This window comes from Vulpes lagopus, chromosome 13 (assembly GCF_018345385.1).
Source record: "Vulpes lagopus strain Blue_001 chromosome 13, ASM1834538v1, whole genome shotgun sequence".
Lineage (NCBI taxonomy): Eukaryota > Metazoa > Chordata > Mammalia > Carnivora > Canidae > Vulpes > Vulpes lagopus.
In genome coordinates, this window is record NC_054836.1 from 29337312 (window position 1) to 29359098 (window position 21787).

At 37.6% G+C, this 21787-nt stretch overlaps 1 protein-coding gene and 1 non-coding gene across 8 annotated transcripts in view; both read right to left on the reverse strand.

The window, feature by feature from the left end:
- Nucleotides 1-20442, reverse strand: part of DGKB (diacylglycerol kinase beta) — a 704768-nt gene extending 684326 nt beyond the window's left edge. For 6 of the 7 annotated variants that reach the window (XM_041728249.1, XM_041728247.1, XM_041728246.1 and 3 more), the window contains exon 1: nucleotides 20250-20442. The gene's annotated coding sequence lies outside the window, so the exon portion shown is untranslated. Of the gene's footprint in view, nucleotides 1-19723; nucleotides 19837-20249 lie in introns of all 7 variants that reach the window. The other variant, XM_041728244.1, reaches the window with a different exon arrangement.
- Nucleotides 9377-9518, reverse strand: LOC121475201. The gene has a single exon (XR_005983664.1). It is a non-coding gene; the product is annotated as a small nucleolar RNA SNORA57 (small nucleolar RNA).
- Nucleotides 20443-21787: the final 1345 nt, after the last annotated feature.

Sequence of the window (21787 nt, forward strand, 5' to 3'; positions counted from 1 at the left end):
CAGAAGGGCTTAGTTAAATGCACTTAAAGTTCCTGAGAGCACTGAAAGCACATTAGCCCTGATGGGTTTAGCAGATTGCTGACTTGAAAGCTCCTGTCCTTAAGGAAAAGATCTGGGACAGGTAACTTGATGTTTCTCGATGAGGAATAGAGCCAAAACCAGTCTGTGTGGGAAGGAAAATAGAATATCCACAAGGCAACTGAGGGAATTGCCCACTAACACTGCAATCTTTTGTTCACTAATACTGCAAAAATTATAGACAATGCACAAATAAACTCCTTCTACTCAAGGACCACCCTTAGTAGATGCAAGAGAGTTACATACCTAACTATATACAAGGAGCTGATAAGACAGATGTCAACATACATAAAAATATTGAGTAACCACACCTGGGATCGGGGAGAAGTCAGGCTGGGGAAAATAAGAATGTTTCCTGGGGAGAGAAAAGATCTGATCCTTGAAGAGATGAACAGATTTAGACAGGAAGAAATTATGTTGTGGGGAGAGACTGCCAAGAAAGGAAGAAAGCCTTCTAGGCAGAAGAATACAAGGAGTATAAAATGGCACAAAGAGAAATAAATGGCATGCTCACGAAGTGGTTAAATGTGCCTGCATACATAGAGAGGACATAGTGGGAGGCTAACAGAATAATAATAGAAGCTGCATTAATTGAGTGCGAGCTTTGTGCCAGGGACTGTGCTAAGAGAATTTAATGGATTTAGACTTTAAAACAACCATGTAAATGAGTTGCTATTTTTAATCCAGTTTGAAAAAATAGAAAATTGTGATTAAATAACTCAGCCAAAATCACAACTAGTAAGTATTAAAGTCGGGATTTAAACTAGGCAGTCCCTAATCACTGCAGTCCACAGAATGGCAGGTTAAGAAAAATCAGGTCTTGTTTTTGTTTTTGTTTTGGGTGAACACCAGTCCAAGGTGTATCCACAGCTTATTTAGAAGTAATCAGGCAGCCCGGGTGGTTCAGCGGTTTAGCGTCATGTCGCCTTCAGCCCAGGGAGTGATCCTGGAGACCCGGGGTTGAGTCACACGTCAGGCTCCCTGCATGGAGCCTGCTTCTCCCTCTGCCTGTGTCTCTGCCTCTCTCTCTGTCTCTCTCTCTCTGTCTCTGTCTCTCATGAATAAATAAATAAAATCTTTAAAAAAAAAAAAAAAGGAAGTAATAGAGGAGAGACTGAATTATTTTGAGAAAGGGCATGGAAAAATCAGAATCTTAAATATGGAAACTGATAAAACAAAGTATCAAGCAAGGAAGCAAGGAATGACTTGGAAATAAAAAGACCACGCAGCAGGTTAAGAGTATAGTCAAGTGAAAGTAAGGAGTTTGAAATTGCTTAGTATGGGTAAAAAGAAGGCCAAATGTGACAGAGAACAATCAGGAAAGATCAAGAGATGGAATTTGAATCTGCTGATACAGAAACTGAGAGTGCACTTGGAAGAGAAGACATTTCAAGATGACTGAGTCTGGGATTCTGGGCAAGAGAAATTTTAGAGGGATGACGATAGACTCAGTTTTAATAATATTTTTGAGTAGTCAGTGGGATATATACATAGAAAAGTCTAGTTGGCAGATGAAAATGGTTCAAGTCTTTCTAATTCAATATGTATAAACTAAATCTACCAAGGCCTACAAAAATAACAGCAAAGCAGTGGAATTCTCTCCCAGTTAATGCCAAGACACTGCCTCTCTACTGCAAATGCCAGAAGTTTAGGGGTCATGCTTGAGTTCTCTATTACATTTCCTCATATACGCATATTCAGACTGTCATAAGCATTATCAATTTCACTTCATAAATATCACTAAGAGTTATCTTTTTCTCCATTTACACCTTTATTGCTGTAATGTAGGCTAAAATTATCACTCACCTTTATTACTAAGATGGCCTGCTAATGGGTTACCCAACTTCCATCTGGCCGACCTACCACTCACCCTATACACAGTAGAGGTAGAGCAATCTCATCAAAAGACAATGTGGTCCACATATCCCCACCTCCCTTTAATCATTATGCACAATGCTCTAAGGCTAAAAATAAAACATTCTTGTGCTACCTGACTCCTCTTTAGATTCATATACATTTAGACATACCTACTCCAACCTGTATGAACTTCTTTGAGTCCTCAAGTCTGCCTTGCAATAATAGTCTTTTTTCAAGCCTTTCTACTTTTGCTTTATTCTCTAATTAATATCAAGTCATACTTCTAACCTCAGTTTACAATAATTTCTTCATCTGGCTTTTCAAACCCTCTTGACAAAGACAAATAATAGTTATATTTGGGCCATTAAGTTCAGGTGCAATTTCCAGTTGATTTGTACCGTTACCTGATTTCTTCTTCATTCACTTCAACACCAACAATTCTCACTTTAATCGGCCTCAGTCTAACTTGTGCTCCACCATTCAACTGAAATTTCAACTGAAATTTTATAGATCAATAAAGACTTAACACGGGATACTGGGTGGCTCAGTGGTTAAGTGTCTGCCTTCAGCTCAGCTCATGATCCCAGGGTCCTGGGATGGAGTCCCACATCGAGTTCCCCTCAGGGAGCCTGCTTTTCCCTCTGCCTGTCCCTGCCTCTCTCTGTGTCTCTCATGAATAAATAAATAAATAAAATCTTTAAAATAAGAAAAAAGACCTAATGTTCCCAATCCTATGGTCAAGCCATGGTCATCTTGCTCATCCTCTCAGGAACAAGTAACATTTATTTCTTATTGACTACTTACTTGGCATCCAGGGAAGTGTACATTCTCCTGGCTTTCTCCTGCTGTTCCCTCTTGCTTATGTTTGTAGACTCTTCCACCTCTTCTCTAACCCACAAAACGTCAGTTTTCCCCAAGGCTCAGCATTGGACCTTCTTCTCTATCTCCTCTTGATCCTTACATGATGATCTCTCCTGACCCCAGGTCTAGGCACAACTCTCACATTTTTGTCTGCAACAACTTCTTTTGCATTTCAGCCTCATGTGTCCAACTGCCTATTCATCAACACCTCACAGATATTTTCAAGGCATTTCAAATGTAATATATTCATGGATGAATGGGACATATTTAATAAATCTAAAATAGTACATTATTTAAAATAGCACCCACTCTCTATTACTTCCTTTCCTTTTGTCCCGATTTACTCTTCTTCATGCCATGTATACATAAAATTACATTAAATATTTGTTGCTTTCTCGCTCCTCCATGAAAATATAAGTTTTTCCATGAACTCTTTTTACATTGCATTTCTTTTTTTTTTTTTTTTTAAGATTTTATTTATTTATTCATGAGAGACACAGAGAGAGAGGCATAGACATAGGCAGAAGGAGAAGCAGGCTCTCTGCAAAGAGCCTGATGGGGAACTCGATCCCAGGACCCAGGGATCACCGCCTGTGCCAAAGGCAGATGCTCAACCAATGAGCCATCCAGGTGCCCTACACTGCATTTTTAGAATAGAACCTGGCACCAGGTATGTGGCTCAAAATATATTTATTAAATCAAATAATAAATTATTAATATCAATTACTTACACTAAACTATAAAGTCACCGGAGACAGAAATTATGTGTTTCATTAGCACTGTTTCCAAGTGCCTGGAAAATGGAATTCATCAAATAACTTTTGACTGCTTGAATAAGTAGAAATAACATAGTACTGCAGTCTTAACAATGACAAAGAATAGAGTTGCAACAGTGAGTGAAGGTATTTAAATATGGCAAATTCTAAAAAGAGGCTAAAGATAGCAAAACTGATAAAAAGTAAATGCACTTGGTAATTAGGAAATTATTAATGAATTTTAAGACCGATTTAAGTACAGGTGTATATTGATGGCAGAGTATAATTGGCTAAGGAATTAGTAGGAGGCAGAGAGGCTCCAAAGGTAAGCATGATAGTGTGGATACTATTCCTAACATCTGGCTTACCTTTGTTCCATATGTCAGTGTTGAAATTTTCTGCACCATTATATCAATTCAGACTTCAATATTTACCTGCCATCCCCTTAAAGAGTCTACTTCTGAATGGAGTATCTTAAACCCAAAAGAACTGATCCTCTTTATTTTTATGTCTGAGTGAATAAAGAGCTGTACATCTGAAAGTTACAAGGATAGGCCATTGCTTAGAATGCAGAACATTGCTATGAAGTTTAGTTTCAAGGTTGGCTACATGTAGGTAGTGTTTGAGTCCTTTTATTTAAATACTTAAATTGGGAAGAAAAGTAAATAAGACCTGGTAACTGTAATATTTACTGACCTGTTAGAATTTTTCTAAGCTTAATGATTTTTAAAACACTTAATAAGACTATATAGCTTATACTCTGGTAGGTAGGATATGGACAAAAAGGAACATCCTCCAGTTGTAGAAACCAGGAAGTATTGATGCTACACAGGAAGTAGAGATGAATCTATAAACTAATCCAGTAAAATCATTTTTATCTCCATTGAGGCTAAGCTGGTTAGAACAAAAAAGCTTGTTCAGGATCTAGAAATGGCAAGAATTAGGGTCATGACTCAACTATGTTTGGCTTTCACTTTGATTTACAATTATATTGGCAAATGATCCTTGCAAAGAATAAACACAAGATTAAGAATGCAAGTGAGTAGATGCTCCCTGAGGCTTTGTTTTATTCCACACAAGGTCAGAGCCAAAGTTCAATATAACCAGAATACCATGCAGAGGAAGGAATCCTCCCAGTCAGCACAGTACAAGATGTGGGATTTCGGTCTTTTATAACCATTTGGGTGTGGGGCCACCCCAGCACACCAACCCTCCTCCTTTTAGTGACAGCTTTGCTGCACCACAGATGTATTCACACATTTGTGTTCTATTTCTTGTGCTTCATCAAGGCAACCCAGCTTCCGGTGCAACAAGCTTGACTATAGCCTAGCAAGAATCCCATTTGGAAAATCTTCCCCACCCTCTAAGTAGATGGGAGAGGAAGCTCATTTTATAAATCAACACTCAGTTGAAGAAACAGAAGTGAAGGGGCACTTGGGTGGCTTAGTCAGTTAAGCAAGTGCCTTCAGCTCAGGTCAGGATTTTGGGGTCCTGGGGTCCTGGGATTGAGCCCTATGTCGGGCTCCCTGCTCAGTAGGGAGTCTGCTTCTCTCTCTCTCTGTCGCTCTCCCCGCCAACCCACTCTTTCTCTCAAATAAATAAATAAAATTTAGAAAGAAAGAAAGAAAAAAAGAGAGAAAAAAAGAAACAAAAGAAATGAAAGAAAGAAAGAAAGAAAGAAGAAAGAAAAAGAAAGAGAAAGAAGAAAGAAAAGAAAGAAGAAAGAAAGAAAGAAGAAAGAAAGAAAGAAAGAAAGAAAGAAGAAAGAAAAAGAAAGAGAAAGAAAGAAAAAGAAGAAAGAAAAGAAAGAAGAAAGAAAGAAAGAAAGAAAGAAAGAAAGAAAGAAAGAAGAAAGAAAGAAAGAAGAAAGAAAGAAAGAAAGAAGAAAGAAAGAAAGAAAGAAAGAAAGGAAGAAAGGAAGGAAGAAAGAAAGAAGAAAGAATAAGAAAGACAGCAGTGCATATTAGCTTAGAGAGAATGAGCGTTCTTTGGGTAGTAGTAGGTCACCAATGTTTTGTTCATTTTAATTAACTGACAACCCAAGTCTTCACAGGAATCAATGAATTGTTTACATATACTTAGTTTCTTGGCAATTAAAAGTGGAAAGTAGAAAGAAAAGAGTCCTAAAATAAGAATATAAAATCTCGCCCTGAACCTACAAAAACAAAAAGTGTGGAATGAGTGGAATCAAAAAAAAAAAAAAAAAAAAGAATGAGTGGAATCTGTACAACATAAGGCAAAAGGAAACTTGATCTCCAATTTCTTCAACTCAAACCTATCAAAGAAATCATTTCTACAAACTGAAAATTATTTTTTCAATTTATTTTTCCTGTTTGGCCTGTAATAAATATCATAGATACAATACCTCTTTCAGTAATGGCTAAAACCAATAAAAAAGAGGAAAAAATCAAACATATATACATTAAAAATATATCAGCTTATCAGAATTTACCTAGCCATAAGCTTTAAGGGGGTCCCAGTCTGAAAGTCCTCTCTTTCCATTTGGAAAATGCTGCTTCCATTTCCTTGTGAAGTTATACTTTTTAATATCCCACAAATAAAATTAATTAGGGCACATATCATATTGTGTTCTTAGCAAAATGACCGAGTATACTATTTATAGGTCACAGCTAGCCTTATTTATATTACTTAGGCAAAACTATATAGAAAAGAAATATTAGAAATCCAAAAGCTATTTCAAACTAATTCTATAATTTCTAAAGCTACACATTAGTGAAAAACATAAACTTGCAAAGTAGACTAGTGTACTGTGTGAACGAATCCACTTTGAAACTAAGGTTTGATATAAGTCATGCTTTTCTCCTAAAAATGCCTTCATTTATTTTATTAATTGATATCTGGTCTGTGGAGAGAATGCAGGGAGAGTAGGGCTATGAGAAAGCAAGGATCTGAGCAAATGACCACCCACTCATGAATTATACCCAGAAATCATGATAAAAATTTTCTATAAGTATTCATTCACACTTATAATAAGTATTTCGTGTGACTGAGAAAAATATTTTCTTTCTGTTATTGGTACATCACCACTTAAATGGGACTCTGAAAAAAAGGACATAGCAGTGGGGAAAACTGACTAGATTGTTTTCTATTCTCTCTCCATGCGTGACCTCATAGCCTACTGTTTAATTCCGATAAGCCCTCAAAGTCTCCATGTTTGTTATTGTCAGATACTGAAAACAACTCTGATCCTTCCACTTCTTTATGCCCAGGTTGACAAGTGAATGTAGAATATCAATTCATGGATTGTGTCACAAATAAAACAAATGCCTAAATCTAGCTTAAACTGCTAATATTGTAGAAATAAAGCACCAATTACTATAGTTTGTCAAATTAAGAGTAATCTCATTCTCAAAACTGAATAACGTGATTGAATATTATTTCTAGAATAAGCAAATATATTTATTACTACTATATATAAATAAATATATTTATTACCACCATATACCAAGGGGAAAACATGCTGAAGGATAGGCACTTGTTCGGAATCAGTGCAAACTATACTATAAAATGGATAGAGAGGAGGCAAGAAACAGTATATTTCAGAGAACACAGATGGTCATTTAGCCCTCTATTTAGAGTAAACTGAAAGAGAAAAACAATGTTGACCCAAGGAAATGCTTCATGAGATGATTCATCACCCTCAATCGAGAAAGAGGCATTTTCAAAGTTCACTTATTCATTCAGTGTTTGTTTGTTTTTTGATACCTGTTTTGTGCCAGGTACTGTTGAAATCACAGAGAAAACAAAGAATCAGAGACACAATGAGAATGTAAGTAAAGTAAGAAAGGAGCACTGACAGAAAGGATATTCTATGCAGCTCAATGTCAAAGAAATATTGGATGGGAAAAGAATACAGTGGCAATAGACATTCTTGAAAAGATAAAGAGAGGCCATGTTATGAAACTTTGTCTAAAAGCTAGTGTATGGGAAGGGGGGGCAGTGGGGAAAAGGGTAGATGTAATTGTGGATATTAATAATTTTTAATTAAAATCTAAATTTAATTTAAATGTTTAAATGTCCATACCAAAAATAAAAGTAAATGGTACAAAGAGGAAGAGGGAAATGAAACCTTTTCTTTTCTTAAGGAAACACCAAGTACATGTGTGGGAGAGCTTTACAAGAAGTCAGCTATGGACAATGGAAAGGTAAATAAAACATAGGCACTAAGAAGTATTACCAGGGTCACACTGAGATGGGAGATCACAAATTTATTATGACATCAGTTTTCTCAGTTTTGGGACTTTCAATAGCATTGAAAAAGTGAAAGGGAAAGCCAAACTGCTCAATTAAGAAAGGGTAAGGATTTTTCCAGGTGTGAAATGGAAGGAACAGTACAAAGAAATGAAGAATTGGGCAAATGAATTATTTAAGTTGTTCACTAGGTCTTGCCTGGATAGCAAGAAGATGGTAAAATGAATAGAGAGTCACGAAGAAAACAAGGTGTGTCAAGACACTGACACTGGAGAGTGGTGGGAGGTGGAGAGAATGAAGTGGTTACTGTTTTGTAATTCATGATTTTAAAGATGAGAACTTTCAGATATCAAGATTCAGAAGGGTCATTGACCAATGGTTAGTGTGGAATGGAATAGAATGCCAATGAAGGTAAGGTAGTTAAGAATTTCTGTAGGCTACTAACTGACTTGCCAACCCATCTACTTTAATTAATCATAATGATAACAGGAGATAAGACAAAGGAAAATCAACACCCGAATTTCTAAATCTGAAGAAGCGATAAAGAAGATGACAGATGATAATGAGAGGGTAGGTGATAACAATATAAAAGGCAAAATGAGGGCACCTGGGTTGCTCAGCGTTTGAGAGTCTGCCTTTGGCTCAGGTCATGATCCTGGGGTCTGCCTCTCCTTCTGCTTATGTTTCTGCTTCTCTCTATGTGTCTCTCATGAATAAATAAATGAAATATTTTTAAAAAGCAAGCAACAGAAATCATTTAAAAATAACAATAAAAATAAAAATAAGAGGCAAAATGAAATAAAACAATACATCTTGGATGAGCTCTATATTTTCTAATGCCACATCCCCAGCTAAAAGGAATCACATACTGATGTTAACTGTTATCTTTGTAAAGTCAGGACCATCTACTCAAACACCCTTTCCCCCAATATTACCCAGATCCTAGCAGATGACTCTGGTCAATAATTTCTCCAACCTTGTCCAAAAACTTCAAACTTTCTCCACTTTGTTAAAATTCTGCCAAGAGAATTTAAATTCCAAAATTATCCTCAGTTTAGCACTACAAAGCCTATCTACCTATTCAGATTTCTCCCTTCTCTCCCTTATCTCCTCTTTCTCTATACGTTTATTATGGCTGGTCAAAGTCAACTCAAACTCCATGTCTTGGAACCTATTCAAGTTCACATTTTTAGGTTTCCATCAAACGTCCCTTTACTGGAACACCTGGGTGGCTTAGTCGTTGAGCATCTGCCTTCGGCTCAGGGTGTGATCCTGGAGTCCCGGGATTGCATCCCACATTGGGCTTCCCGAGGGAAGCCTGCTTCTCCCTCTGCCTACGTCTCTGTGTTGCTCATGAATAAGTAAAATCTTAAGGGTAGCCCGGGTGGCTCAGCGGTTTAGCACTGCCTTACAGCCCAGGGCGTGATCCTGGGGACCCGGGGTTCGAGATCCACATCAGGCTCCCTGCATGGAGCCTGCTTCTCCCTCTGCCTGTGCCTCTGCCTCTCTCTCTTTCTCTGTCTCTCATGAATAAATAAATAAAATCTTTATAAAAATAAAATAAAATCTTTCAAAAAATCTCTTTACTTTTCTAAATCTTATGTTTTTGTAACCTGTGTCCTGGTACTTGAGGATATAACTGGTGGACTGAAATCCATAGGTACCAAAGACTTGGTACAGAGGGGTCCTTTCTCCCTACCTCAATACATTATGGGGGCAGGGATCACATACCCAATCCCAATCAAAAAAAGGAGAGTACACTTTTACTTTTCTTTTTCTTTCTTTCTTTCTTTCTTTCTTTCTTTCTTTCTTTCTTCTTTCTTTCTTCTTTCCTCTTTTTTGAAGAGTGTGAGACCAGGGAAGGGGCAGAGGAAAAAGTAAAGAGAGCATTTTAGCAGGCTCCATGCCCAGCACAGAGCCCCAAACCCCACATAGGCTAGATCTCATGACCCTGAGATCATGACATGAACCAAAATCAAGAGCCTACACTTAACTGATTGAGCCACTCAGGCAACCCAAGGAGAGCACACTTTTTAATCACTTAGACTTCTCATAGATATCTAAACGTGCTCAAAAAATTGCCATCTGGGCAGCCCGGGTGGCTCAGCAGTTTGGCGCCATCTCCAGGGCCTGATCCTGGAGACCTGGCATAGTGTCCCACATCAGGTTCCCTGCATGGAGACTGCTTCTCCCTCTGCCTGTGTCTCTGGCTCTCTCTTCCTCTCTGTATCTCTCATGAATAAATAAATAAAATCTTAAAAAAAAAAAAAAACTGCCATCTTAGAAAAGCTCCTTTAAACTTCCGTTATTCTCCAGAAACAACTCTTTTTTTTTTTTTTTTTTTCAAACCTTCATACACAAACTTTTTCAATGAGTCACTCCTGGCCTCCTTTTCCTGAGCTCCTACTCACTCCTTAACACATTTTCACCTGGGTTTCACCCCAATCACCATGGCAACACATCTTTAGCTGAAATCACCAATGATCTCCCTGTGTTCAAATCCAATGGTTATTTTTTATTCCTGATCGCAACCTCTCAGCAACATCTGGCAGTGATGATTACTTTATCTTTCTTATAGGATGTTTTCCCTAGTCTTTGGAAGACCACAGATTTCTGCTATTGTCTTCTTCCTCTGTGACAACTCATTTTCACTTTTGATATTGTATCTATTCTGATACTCTAAAACTGTTAAAATTCATCAAGATTTGTTCCTAAAGTTATCTTTTTCTCACCCTACATTGTTTTCACAGGGATTTGTATCTACCTCAAAGAAATCAATTACTATCCGTATCACCAAATTTATATATTTTTCCCAGTTTGCTCTCCAATTTCTTTATTCATGTTAGCCACCTATTCACTCAAGAGTTATGCTTGGATGAATGAAAAGAGTACTAGTTTTCACATAAGAGTAAGAGAATCATGATCTGTGAATATATCTTTATAAGTGTTATTATTGTCTTTACAAAAAAAAAATTTCTACTTTCCCTCAAGACCCAACTCAAATTCTAAATTATCTGTAATTAATTTCTTATTCTCTTACTCTCATCTTCTATAGCAGCCTACTAGGTACTTCCTGCTCATCTATCTTCTAGAACGGTGTTATAATTTCTACACCCATGTGTCTTCTCTTAATCCCCAAATTAGAAGCTACTTAATGTCAGGCCCAGGTTCTATTCATAATCTTTTTTCCAGAACTTACTTCTCTTATGTACAAGAGATGCTTAAAACTTTTTTAAATGAATAATTGAATGCCAATAGACCAGTAAACTATACTCTGAGGTTTTCAAAGAGATATTAATAGATGCTCCCAAAAGGAGGGATTCTGTGATTAAAATCAGGGAAATTTGTACTGAATCCCACTCCTAGAGATTCCAACACACACTTGCATTTGAAGAACTATAAGAAGTCCTTAAAATAGAAAAGTATTTAACTTTGTTTAATGTTTAAATAAGGAAAGCTTTCTTGCTCTTTTCTTCTTTTAACACACATAATAGCATTCACCAAACAATTTTTCCTTATGTCTTAACATAGTTTGGATTTTAACTAATTAGGTTCAACAAAACAAATGTTAAAGAAACAGAGGGTGTGCTTACTCTCTTTTTCCAGGACTCTCCACTAAGGTAAGACACAGGTGTTAATTCCTTCAATACAGCTTTGAAACTTCATAGTGCAGAAAAAATTTTGATCAATATAGTACTCCCATACTATTGACTTATATGCTAAATCCAACAGAATCTTATTGTTTTCTCTTTTATAATGTTTCTAATTTTAAGAATTAGAACACACCATCTAACCATAAAGAATAGCAATATTATTATAGTCTCATTGACATCATTGTTTTGTTTTGTTTTCCTTTGAAAGTATTCTAACAAAGATAATATAGTTACCTGAACACTCAACGTACCAGCAAGCAGTTATGCAAGTAGCTTGAATGATAGAAGCATTAGAAGTTCTGAAATAAAATTTCCACGTGAAGGTCAAAAACCTTTACCACTTCACCTTCACTATGTAGTCTGATAGAGTTTAGAATACATTCAAAACCAGGAACCCAAACACAACAATACTTCTGCCCTGAATAGCTGTTATGCTATGCTTTCTTCAGTGGGCGACAGGGAAGGAAACTCTATTTGCCAAATAGAAAGTTCTGACATATGGGGTGGCAAATAACATTATGTAACGATAAAGCACCCATCCTGGTAACCAGAACTCTTATTAAGAACAACAGGATAGCAAAGTGACTCATCAGCTTGTGTGCTCTTTCTCAATTCTAGTAATTTGGGACAAGTGTGGGGAAGTTACAAGTTGTTTATGTGCAACCCAAAATGACAGGCGACACAAGTTACTAAGCAACATTAAGTCCTTGCATTTTTTCTAATCTTTAAAAGCTGCCACAAGCGTAATAATCCTGTAATAGAAAGGTAAAGGGAAAAGCAATGTGGGAGTCATGTTTCTTACTGAATGAAAATGTTTTGCTCAATAATTCTAAAATTCTGATTCACCATGAGTTCATCTGTCTTGGTTTTAGGATTACCTCAGGTGTATAATCCTCCTCTGCTCACTGTCAACACCAGAAACCTGTTCTATAATGAAAAAAAGGATAATGGAGGGGAGGTGTGTGGAAGTGGTTCTCATGAGTTTTGAAACCGGTTTGTTCCCCAGTAAACAGGACCTCTGTTCTCTATTTCAGTTCTTTGTTTCTTTCGTAGTACTTAATATAACAACAATAAATCATGTATTTGCTTCCTCGTTTGGGTGTGTCTGCTTCTGTCTTTCTCTTTCACTGAAGTACCTTCAGTACAGTAGGAATCTGTCCCTTATTTTACTCTTTCCTTTCCTGAGTCTGGCATGTTGCCTGAAACAAAGTAGCCCATCCAGGACTAAAGAATGAAATAAAATAAAGCACTGTATCATGGTGTCAGTAGTTCCCTTTCTTAAGATAGTTTTAATAACTGTGTTTATTCATATGAACCTTAAAATTTCCCAGGAGTATCTGAGCATTACTTACAATCTCTAAAATACAACACTAAGAAAGGCAGGCGACTAAGAATTCCCCAGTCTTTATTTTTTTCATTAAGTAACCAGTGAAGGGATTCCTTGGTCAAAAGCCCAGGAAAAAACATTTTCTTACATTCTCTGTCTCAGCAAAACAAGTCGCTGAGTAAACTACAAACTCATCTTTTGTGCTTGAAGTTCTGTTTTCAGGTCAAGAATCCTGTAATGCTCTTCCACAGTACCTCTATTTCTTCCTCCTTTCCAGTTCATATGACTCAAAAGGAGTCAATCTAGGTAATAACAGATTTCCTCACATAAGAGGTCCTATTTTCCCAGTCTGCATAAGTACAAATGGGAAAAGAGTCTATATAGATGAAAATTAAATATCAGTTTGTACACTGAATGGATGATAGCTGTGACTACCTATAAGAGTGACTACCTCTTAAGATTGTCAGAGGAAGAAAAATGAAAAGCCTAGCATTATGGTGATAGTTAAAGGGACAAGAATTAAAATTTCTTAGATTGATTGTGTGCCATCCATTCTCCTGGAAGTATTTGCATGTGTTATCTAATTTATCTTTGTTACCACTTACCCTTTTTTAAATAATTCAATAAAAACCTTTTGGGCAAAATTGTAAGTAAGGCTGACCCTTTAAAGGGGGTGTTTTCTATAACATTTGGTAGATTTTATGAGTTTCATATTTTATTAATATAAAACTAAAATGAAAACAGCTTTTTAGATTTCTATTTTATTTAGCACATTTGCTTGGCTATTAGTTCTTTACTTTTTACCTGAGACAATATCAACCAGAAAATAGTAATAGCTAATATTTTTTAGTATTTATTATGTTCCTTCCATTCTAAGCCTGTTACACACATGATTAAATCATATAATTCCATAAAGTGGATATTATTTTCATTATCCCTACTTTACAAAGAGAAATATAAACCATAAAATTTAAGTTACTTGCTTAAGGTCATCCAAGTAGTAAAGATTTGAGGCCAAGCCATTTGAATGCAAAGAATAAATGTTAACCCCTATATCACAGTGCCTAAGAAGGAAATGATGAAATTCAAATGAGCATCTTTGCATATTGAAAAATTTTACATGGAGTTGATTTCTCCACACCTTTAACCACAATTCCATCATCACAAATAATCAAAATATGATATAAGCCAAGTTTCTATAAAGAAAAAGAAATGTTAAAATGGAAGACCCAGCTATTTCACTGGGGTATTCTCATCCTCAGATAACTTTTTTGATGGAACTCCAAAGGGATCTTAAATCGCTATCATGCATCTCCACATCTCATCAAATATGTTCTTTCCTGGTTACAACTGTATATTTGACAACCGATTTGTGTGGATTAGAAAGAGAATAAAGTAAGAAAAAAAAAGAATAAAATAGAATTATTTGACCCTGGGCAGCCCCTGTGGCGCAGCGGTTTAGTGCCACCTGCAGCCTGGGGTGTGATCCTGGAGACCCAGAATCGAGTCCCACGTCGGGCTCCCTGCATGGAGCCTGCTTCTCCCTCTGCCTGTGTCTCTGCCCCTCTCTCTCTCTCTCTCTCTCTCTCTCTCTCTCTCTGTCTCTATGAATAAATAAATAAAAATCTTAAAAAAAAAAAAAAAGAATTATTTGACCTAAGATGGTACTTTAAAAAAAACAATACTATGCTTGGAAAACCCTATGGCTATGCCCATCCAGTTCACATTGTTATAATGTTTAAATACTTAATGAAAGAAATTTACAAATCATTAGTAAGATCCAAATTATCCCATAAACTGAAAATGCTTCCTTGCGGGAGGGAGAGTAGGAATTGATTTTCCCACTATTCATTTTTTTCATGTTTCTCTACCAGTAGTCAACTTTCTAATGTCTGTTCCTGATATGACTTAATATTTATTAGCTATGACTAAATCAAAATCTTCTCAGGACTTCTCCTCAAGGAAAATGAGAATTCATGAAACAATTTTTCAAAAGCACCTTTTTACAACTTCATTCTATTGTTTGAAAAAAGCAAAATATCTTTGATCAATCATTTATTTTAATAATATTTGTTTTTTCCCTCCTCGAGATACATTAGTACCAGAAATTAGGTATCATTACAAATGTCAATATTGTGGTCTTGAATAAGCACTGTGTCATATTCCAACATATTGTCTCCTGTATTCTAAATATGCACTACCACAGGGGGTGGTAAATGCCTTTTGAGTAATTTTATGCAAATTATGAGTTCAACTAATTAAAATTTGATATCTGGCTCAGACCTGTAACTTGGGATTTGAAAGACCATTCTCTAGTCAGTTTAGGGGCAAAGACTGTGGAATTGGAACTTTGGATCCCTTCAGGGAATTAGATTAGAGCTTTGAATTCATTGTCTTTTGAGTTTTACTATTATATTAGACATAATGCTCAGCACTTACATTCCGAAGTTAAGTAAGGCTTAGTTTCCTCCCTCAAAGTAGATAATAGATTATTCCAACCCTGTGTGACCTACTCAATGATAAAGGAAAGCACCAATCTCAGTGGAACAACAGAAAAGGACAGTTGAGCTAGTGGTAGCATCCAAACAGAATCCTGGAAGTTTGGGATGCTAGAGCAAAAGCTTAAAGACCCATCATTAGGTGAAGTACTAATGGAGTAAGGATAGCAGAATATGAGTGTCAAGAAAGAAATCATAGAGAGAGACAGGTGTAAACAGAGAAAAAGGAGGTAAAATAATGGCATGAATTGCAGAGGGTTATAAAAAGTCAATAACACTTAATAAGTGGACATGGAGCCCTTGGGTTAAAAGCATGGGCTCTCGAGCCAGATTTCTGGTTCATATCCTAGCTCCATAACTACTAATTCCTGTGAGTATGTCTTTTATCCCTCTTGTGCCTCAGTTTGTTCTTTTATAAAATGGGAATGAAGATGATAATAAGATTATCCTATAAGTGTATTGTCAAGATTAAATGTGCAAGAGGCTTATACAAGCAACTGGTATGTGGCAAGCATGCAACAAAAGCTAAGCTCCTGTCATTATTTTTGGACTATAAGGGGAAGAGAGCCAAAGCACCACGTTCAAAAATCAACCCTAGATGATGATTTTCCCAACTCTATTCCTAACCTAAAACTGCAGCATCACAAGTGACAAGAGACAAGACAAAGAATCCGGGCTGACAATGTAAATGTATTTGCAAAGCTCCATCAAAGTTCGTCAACTTTCCTTATGGAGCAGATATATTTATACTCCAATTTTGAAGGTAATAATTTTTGTGCTCCTTGCTCTGGAGTGATTGGCATATTGCCAATAAAAAATAACTGAGTCAAGGACATTGTGTTTCAAACTTACAATGCAATACAGATTCCCTGTTCAAGGCAAATCCTTCATTTCAAATTGTTGACTCAGATAATACTTAAAAAAGAATTTCAGCTGTTTAAATTTAGCATGCTGAGAAAGACCAATCTTAAAATATTGTTTGGCGTTATGCCCATAACATTTTCATTTTAGTGTTTCCTTGTTAGTGTTTGTCTTTTGTGATAAGAAGACAAGTGACAGTAATCACGTTATTCTCCTTAACACTTCAGATTTTACCTAAATGAACCATTTTGTTTTTATCCTCACCAGTTAAAGATGGCCTTTCATTTCCTGGCAAATTTTCAGAAAGTGATTATGCAAGAATCCGTGATATTCCCACACACTGTTTTACCTCTTTGGTCATCATCAGGCCTTTCTCCTCACTTTCCTTTGAATCCTCATTAAAAATGTGTAAAGATTATCTGAAGACAAGCCTAATCTAATTTTTATAATCAGACCTTACAACTACTTAAAGAGATGTTTTAAATTTGTGCTTTATCTATCTACCCCCCATGCAGTCCAAAGAGTTTGTTTTTTAGCCTCCCTCAGGACACAATGTCTGGAAAATTTCTCATACCAGTCTTCTACCATGATAAGCCTCCTCTTATTTTCTTTTTCTCCACTTGGTTTTTGGGTCTTCCAACTTCTCTCCTCCCATATTAAGTCCATCATTTTCCTTCCTGGCAAAGATGTCCCCAACTTCATTCCCATGGTTTATGAAGCCAGAGCAGAACACTGAAATTAGAATGGTTGAATACACCTTGTTTGGATTTGGGGTCAGTTCAGGTTTTAATTTGGGTAGATCCAATCTTGGTTATCAGTAGAGTAGGGAGTTCTCTCCTGATTGTTATAATTTCTCAAACACTCTCAACAAGCTCACTCCACTAGAACATGGTAGAGTACCATTATAATAAAACAAAGGGGCAAAGTGATTAAGAGCTAATCATTAGCCCACCGTTTATTAAATATGCTCCTTTAGGTAATTTGCTTATTTGTTCTGTGGTTCAGTTTCTTATAACAGGGAGAAAATGCCATCTCTACTGTAGCTGTTATCCCAAAAATGAGAAGACATTTTCAAAGTACTTAATCTGGTACCTGCCATTTGTGTACTCATAATAACTGTGAGCTATTCATGTGCTATATGGTGAATAAATCATACATGCAAATAAATCAAGGAGCTATAAAGAGGTTGATTGATTATTCATAATCAATACCTAAGGGTGCACAAATACATAGGATTCTTACTTGAGGTCAGATTTTGTGTTGGTGTTTAAAGAGAGAAAATGTCATGAATGGGAAAGGAGCAATACGAAGAGGGTTCAAATTCTTGCCTAGATCCTCCTCCAGGCAGATGCTCCTAGGCTAGAAGTATTACCCTTAAGAGAATATTGCAATAACATCATGCGTACATAAGTACAATTCTGTTCCTGAGGCCAGCCTGGGAGGGGGGTGGAGTGTGTGGGGGGAAGCATCTAGTAAAGAATACTCTCAATATGTCATTTCAAGCCTATATCAACATCACAGTGATTATTAGCAGGCCAAACTAGACTGAGGGACAAGTAGCTATCTTTGGCTTGTCTGGCTACAACTCTTCCTTCTTTCTGTAGTGTGCAAGGAAAGCATGAGTCATAGGATACTTGCCTAGTTCAGACACTTTTCTCAGCAAAACTCACCAATGGTTTAAACCTTAAAATGATTGCTTTATCTCAAAATTAGTTTTGAAAATCTTCTCAGACATAACATGAGCTGTCCATTGTGTATAAACATGAGGTTTATAGTGAGGTCAACCAAATTATTAAGCAAAGGTATTCCCAAAACTCGACTTTGTCTGCCTATGTTTCCATCTTAAAAGATATTCTGACAAATCCCTATTCAATTCAATTCCATTTAGACTCTGAGTCTGATTTTTCTTCTCTTTAGCTAATACTTGAGGTTCAAGTAACGACCTATTCTAGAGTTGCTTACACTGTGGCTCCAATCATATTCTTTTAGTCTTTGTATAGACACTTCCTTCTCTTTTTTATGGCTGTCTAAAGTTTTCAACCACACTCATGCATGCACTATCATCACAATATATCTTCCTGATTATATCTTACTCAGTGATTTACAAACTCATGCGTACAGTTTGGCACCAAGAAATATGTGTGTATGGAATAGGTTACTTCCAATAATTGGGTATTTCCATAATAACAAAAATATTTTATCTGGACATCCCTGAGATGAGTAGGTAAAGTAATACAAATTACATTCAGGATATGTTTTATTTCTTAATAAAATAATGAAGATTAGGTGGATTCGAGAAGGAGTAACACAATTAAAAACTGAAATAACTGGATAAGAGTGATTCTTAGTTTCCTCTTTTCTACTGATGGAGAACTTCAGAATTATTTTGCATTTCACAATAGTTGTTTCAGAAGTTTTGATACCTCTGTGTCCTATAGAATTTATGACAGCATATGGAAGAGTCCAGCTTAAAAATTATGGATTCTGAGTACTCTCTGTTTTTTCATTAATCTTTCTTGGAGAAAACGAGAGTGATACAATAATTTTTCCGGTGATCCTGCAACTAAGTCTAATATATTTGTGCAACATGTCCTTTCTGCTTGAGAAATTCCTTCTTTTTTTCTTCATTAAAAAAAAAAAATCCTGGTCAGTGTAAAGGAGGACCTGGTTAGACATATACTAAGGTTCTTAGACTAATTATTTCTGGATTCCCTCTAAAAGAGGCCTTTAGTTATTCTGCCTGCATTCACACTTATTTGGTCATTTGCTTTACAATGGACTGCCTGTCGCTGACCCGTTTTCACCTCCTCTTAAGAGTTGGTTATCTACAATTTGAGCAACCGGTTGAAGTAGTTTTTCAAAAGTTTTTTAGCCTTCATTTTTTTTTGCCACGGACCACAATGCTGCTTGGTTCTAAGCATAAAGCCATCTCTGTTAAACACACAAACAAACAAACCCACTCTGAAATCACAAGGAAGGGACTGCTTAGCAAGTGGGGAAGATGATTGCAGTAGTAAGAGACTGGGGGAATCCAGAACTTCCACCCACTAAAGAGTATTTGAATGTTTATCATATCATCAGTGTCGCCTAGGGGGTTGCCTACAGTTATCTAGAGACCTACATCACATTTTATTTTAATAAAGTAAATCAAAGACCTTTGTTTTTGTTTGTTGGATTGCTTCTTTGTTTTGCAGATTAGGAATCAATCTGCAAGGAAACTTGTAACAATTAGCTGGGCATTTGCAAGTCTAAGCTGACCTCTACACGAATTTTCTTTTGCAAAGGCAAACTGCCATCCATTACTAACTTTCAGGAGCTCCTTCTTGTAATTAAATGTAGGACACATTTACCAGTTTTGGTGCCTAAAATCGCCACGGACAAAGCGCTTTCTGCATACCTAACCGACAAGGGGCATCCATCGGTCAGCAAATAACCCAGAGGACACCAACTATAGCGTAACTGGGACGGGAGTCAGAGACACAAACCGATCTGGCATCTCAAGGAGAGAATTCCAAGCTCTGCTTTTTCTAACTTTCCTCGCCATTTCTTCTCAGTCTCCCTTCCCCCGCAGCACAAACCCAGAAGCCACTCGAATTGCCAACCGTGTCGAGTTGAACTTACTGCAGTGTGATGCAGGCGAGGGCTGGGCGCATCTCCGAAGCGAGGGCAGCCGCTTTTCCGGAGAGGACCTGGGACCAGCCAGCTCTCAGGAGCCCTTCCAGTTCACACGCTCCCTGCTCGGGAAGAAGGCGGCCACACGGCTCGGCGTCCCCGGGGGAGCGGAGCGTCGAGAACTCCGCTCGCAGCATCTCCTCCCCTCCACTCCCACCCCCCTCCACCACGCACGGCCCATTCTAACTAGTGTCTGAAGGCTGGAGATCGACTCCCAGTCTGCAACACAGGCTGCCCGCAGCCCACCAGTCCCCGACGATTTGCAACTCAAAAACAGCGGAGGCTGGAGAGATGCAGCTCTCCGGAGCCCGAAAGTCGTCCCTGGCATCCTGGTTCCCCACCTCGCACTCGCGTCCCCCCTCCTCTGCGCGGCCACCTCCAGCCTCCCCCCGGGCTACAGGCATCGCAAACGGTTATCTTATTACCCACACCAACAAGCGTCGGAAGGAAACGGGCTTTGTCGGGGATAAAATACCTGTTGTCCGTGACTCATGCTCCTCTCTCATCTCTTGGAGTCCTTCATTTATACCAAGATGCGCTGATATTGGAAATCTGTGCAGTGCGCGTGTGTATGTGTGTGCGTGTGGTGAGGAGGAGGCAATCTGCGCGGCTGCAAGCAACAGCCCTGCCTATCTCTAGCTGCCGCTTCTACAGCTGCTGTTGCTACTATTGCTGCTGGAGCTCTGGGAGAAGGACACGGAGAGAGACAGTGTTTTACAGCTATTTAACTGCTGGACCAGTTATAGGAGGAGGGTGGAGACTGTGCAGGTATGAGTGGCGGATGTTGAGACATTAAGCTTGATTCACCGCAATTACTACCATTCAGGATACATTTCCCCTTCAACGGGAAACTTGATACCTGTCTCCCCACCCTCCTGCTAACTATAGTCCTTGATGGGTCATTGTTCACCAACCACTTGCCTAACCCACTTCTAGCAATTCTAAAAGCTGCACACTCTATTTCTGCATTCTAACTTGGTAACCTGGGAGCAGGTGACTGGAGGATGGATGAGGATAAAGTAAGAAGGGAAGGGGGAAAGCCCGTGAATATTAAAAGGGAAATCATTCGGATGTGTAACCCATCAGAACACAGATAAAAATGATAGTTTTTTTTAATTTTTTTTTAAGATTTTATTTATTTATTCTTGAGAGATAGAAGGAGAGACAGAGCCAGAGACACAGGCAGAGGGAGAAGCAGGCTCCATGCACCGGGAGCCCGACGTGGGATTCGATCCCGGGTCTCCAGGATCGCGCCCTGGGCCAAAGGCAGGCGCCAAACCGCTGCACCACCCAGGGATCCCCAAAATGATAGTTTTGAGCCATGTGTGTAAGATAATGCATTGGGGCAATACAAATGTAAGCCAGTAAATAATCATTTCTACTTTATAAGATGTGTGCAAAACCAAAAAGCTATTAAGGAGTGTGTTTATAAGCTTAAATGCAGGGTATCTTGATATACACATGGCCCTTGTTGGCTTTTGTCTTCCATGCATAGTATCCACTGTGATGTCAATGCATCAGTAGTTCTGTCAGCTAGAAATTCTGGTGAAACCTACTGGTTACTGCTGTCTGTGCACTTTCCCTTTCTCTCCTTATTGGTTGTTCATTCTCTGCCCTGATTTATTTCCAGCTTATTCTCACATAAGTTGAAGCTGTGCTGAATTTAGAACTTAAGGAAGTTCTCAAAACCTCTAAAGACAAGAATATTTCTTAATAACTAATTTAATTTGCTCTAGCAATAGCTTGTATTCATGTTCTTGTTTTGTAATAGACTAGATAACCATGAACAACCCCTCTTAAATAGACTCATGTGTGTATATGTACACACATATGTACATGTGCACGACACTTAATTGATAGTACTAGAAATCTACTTTCAGCATTCAGTTGTCTAAGCTGAAAATAAACTTAATTCCTTTTGATTGTAATTGTGATGCACACCATTCATTATTTCTGCTCTGATCTGAGCAAATTTTATATTTGCCATATATTTTACCATTTGTTGGGGCTTGT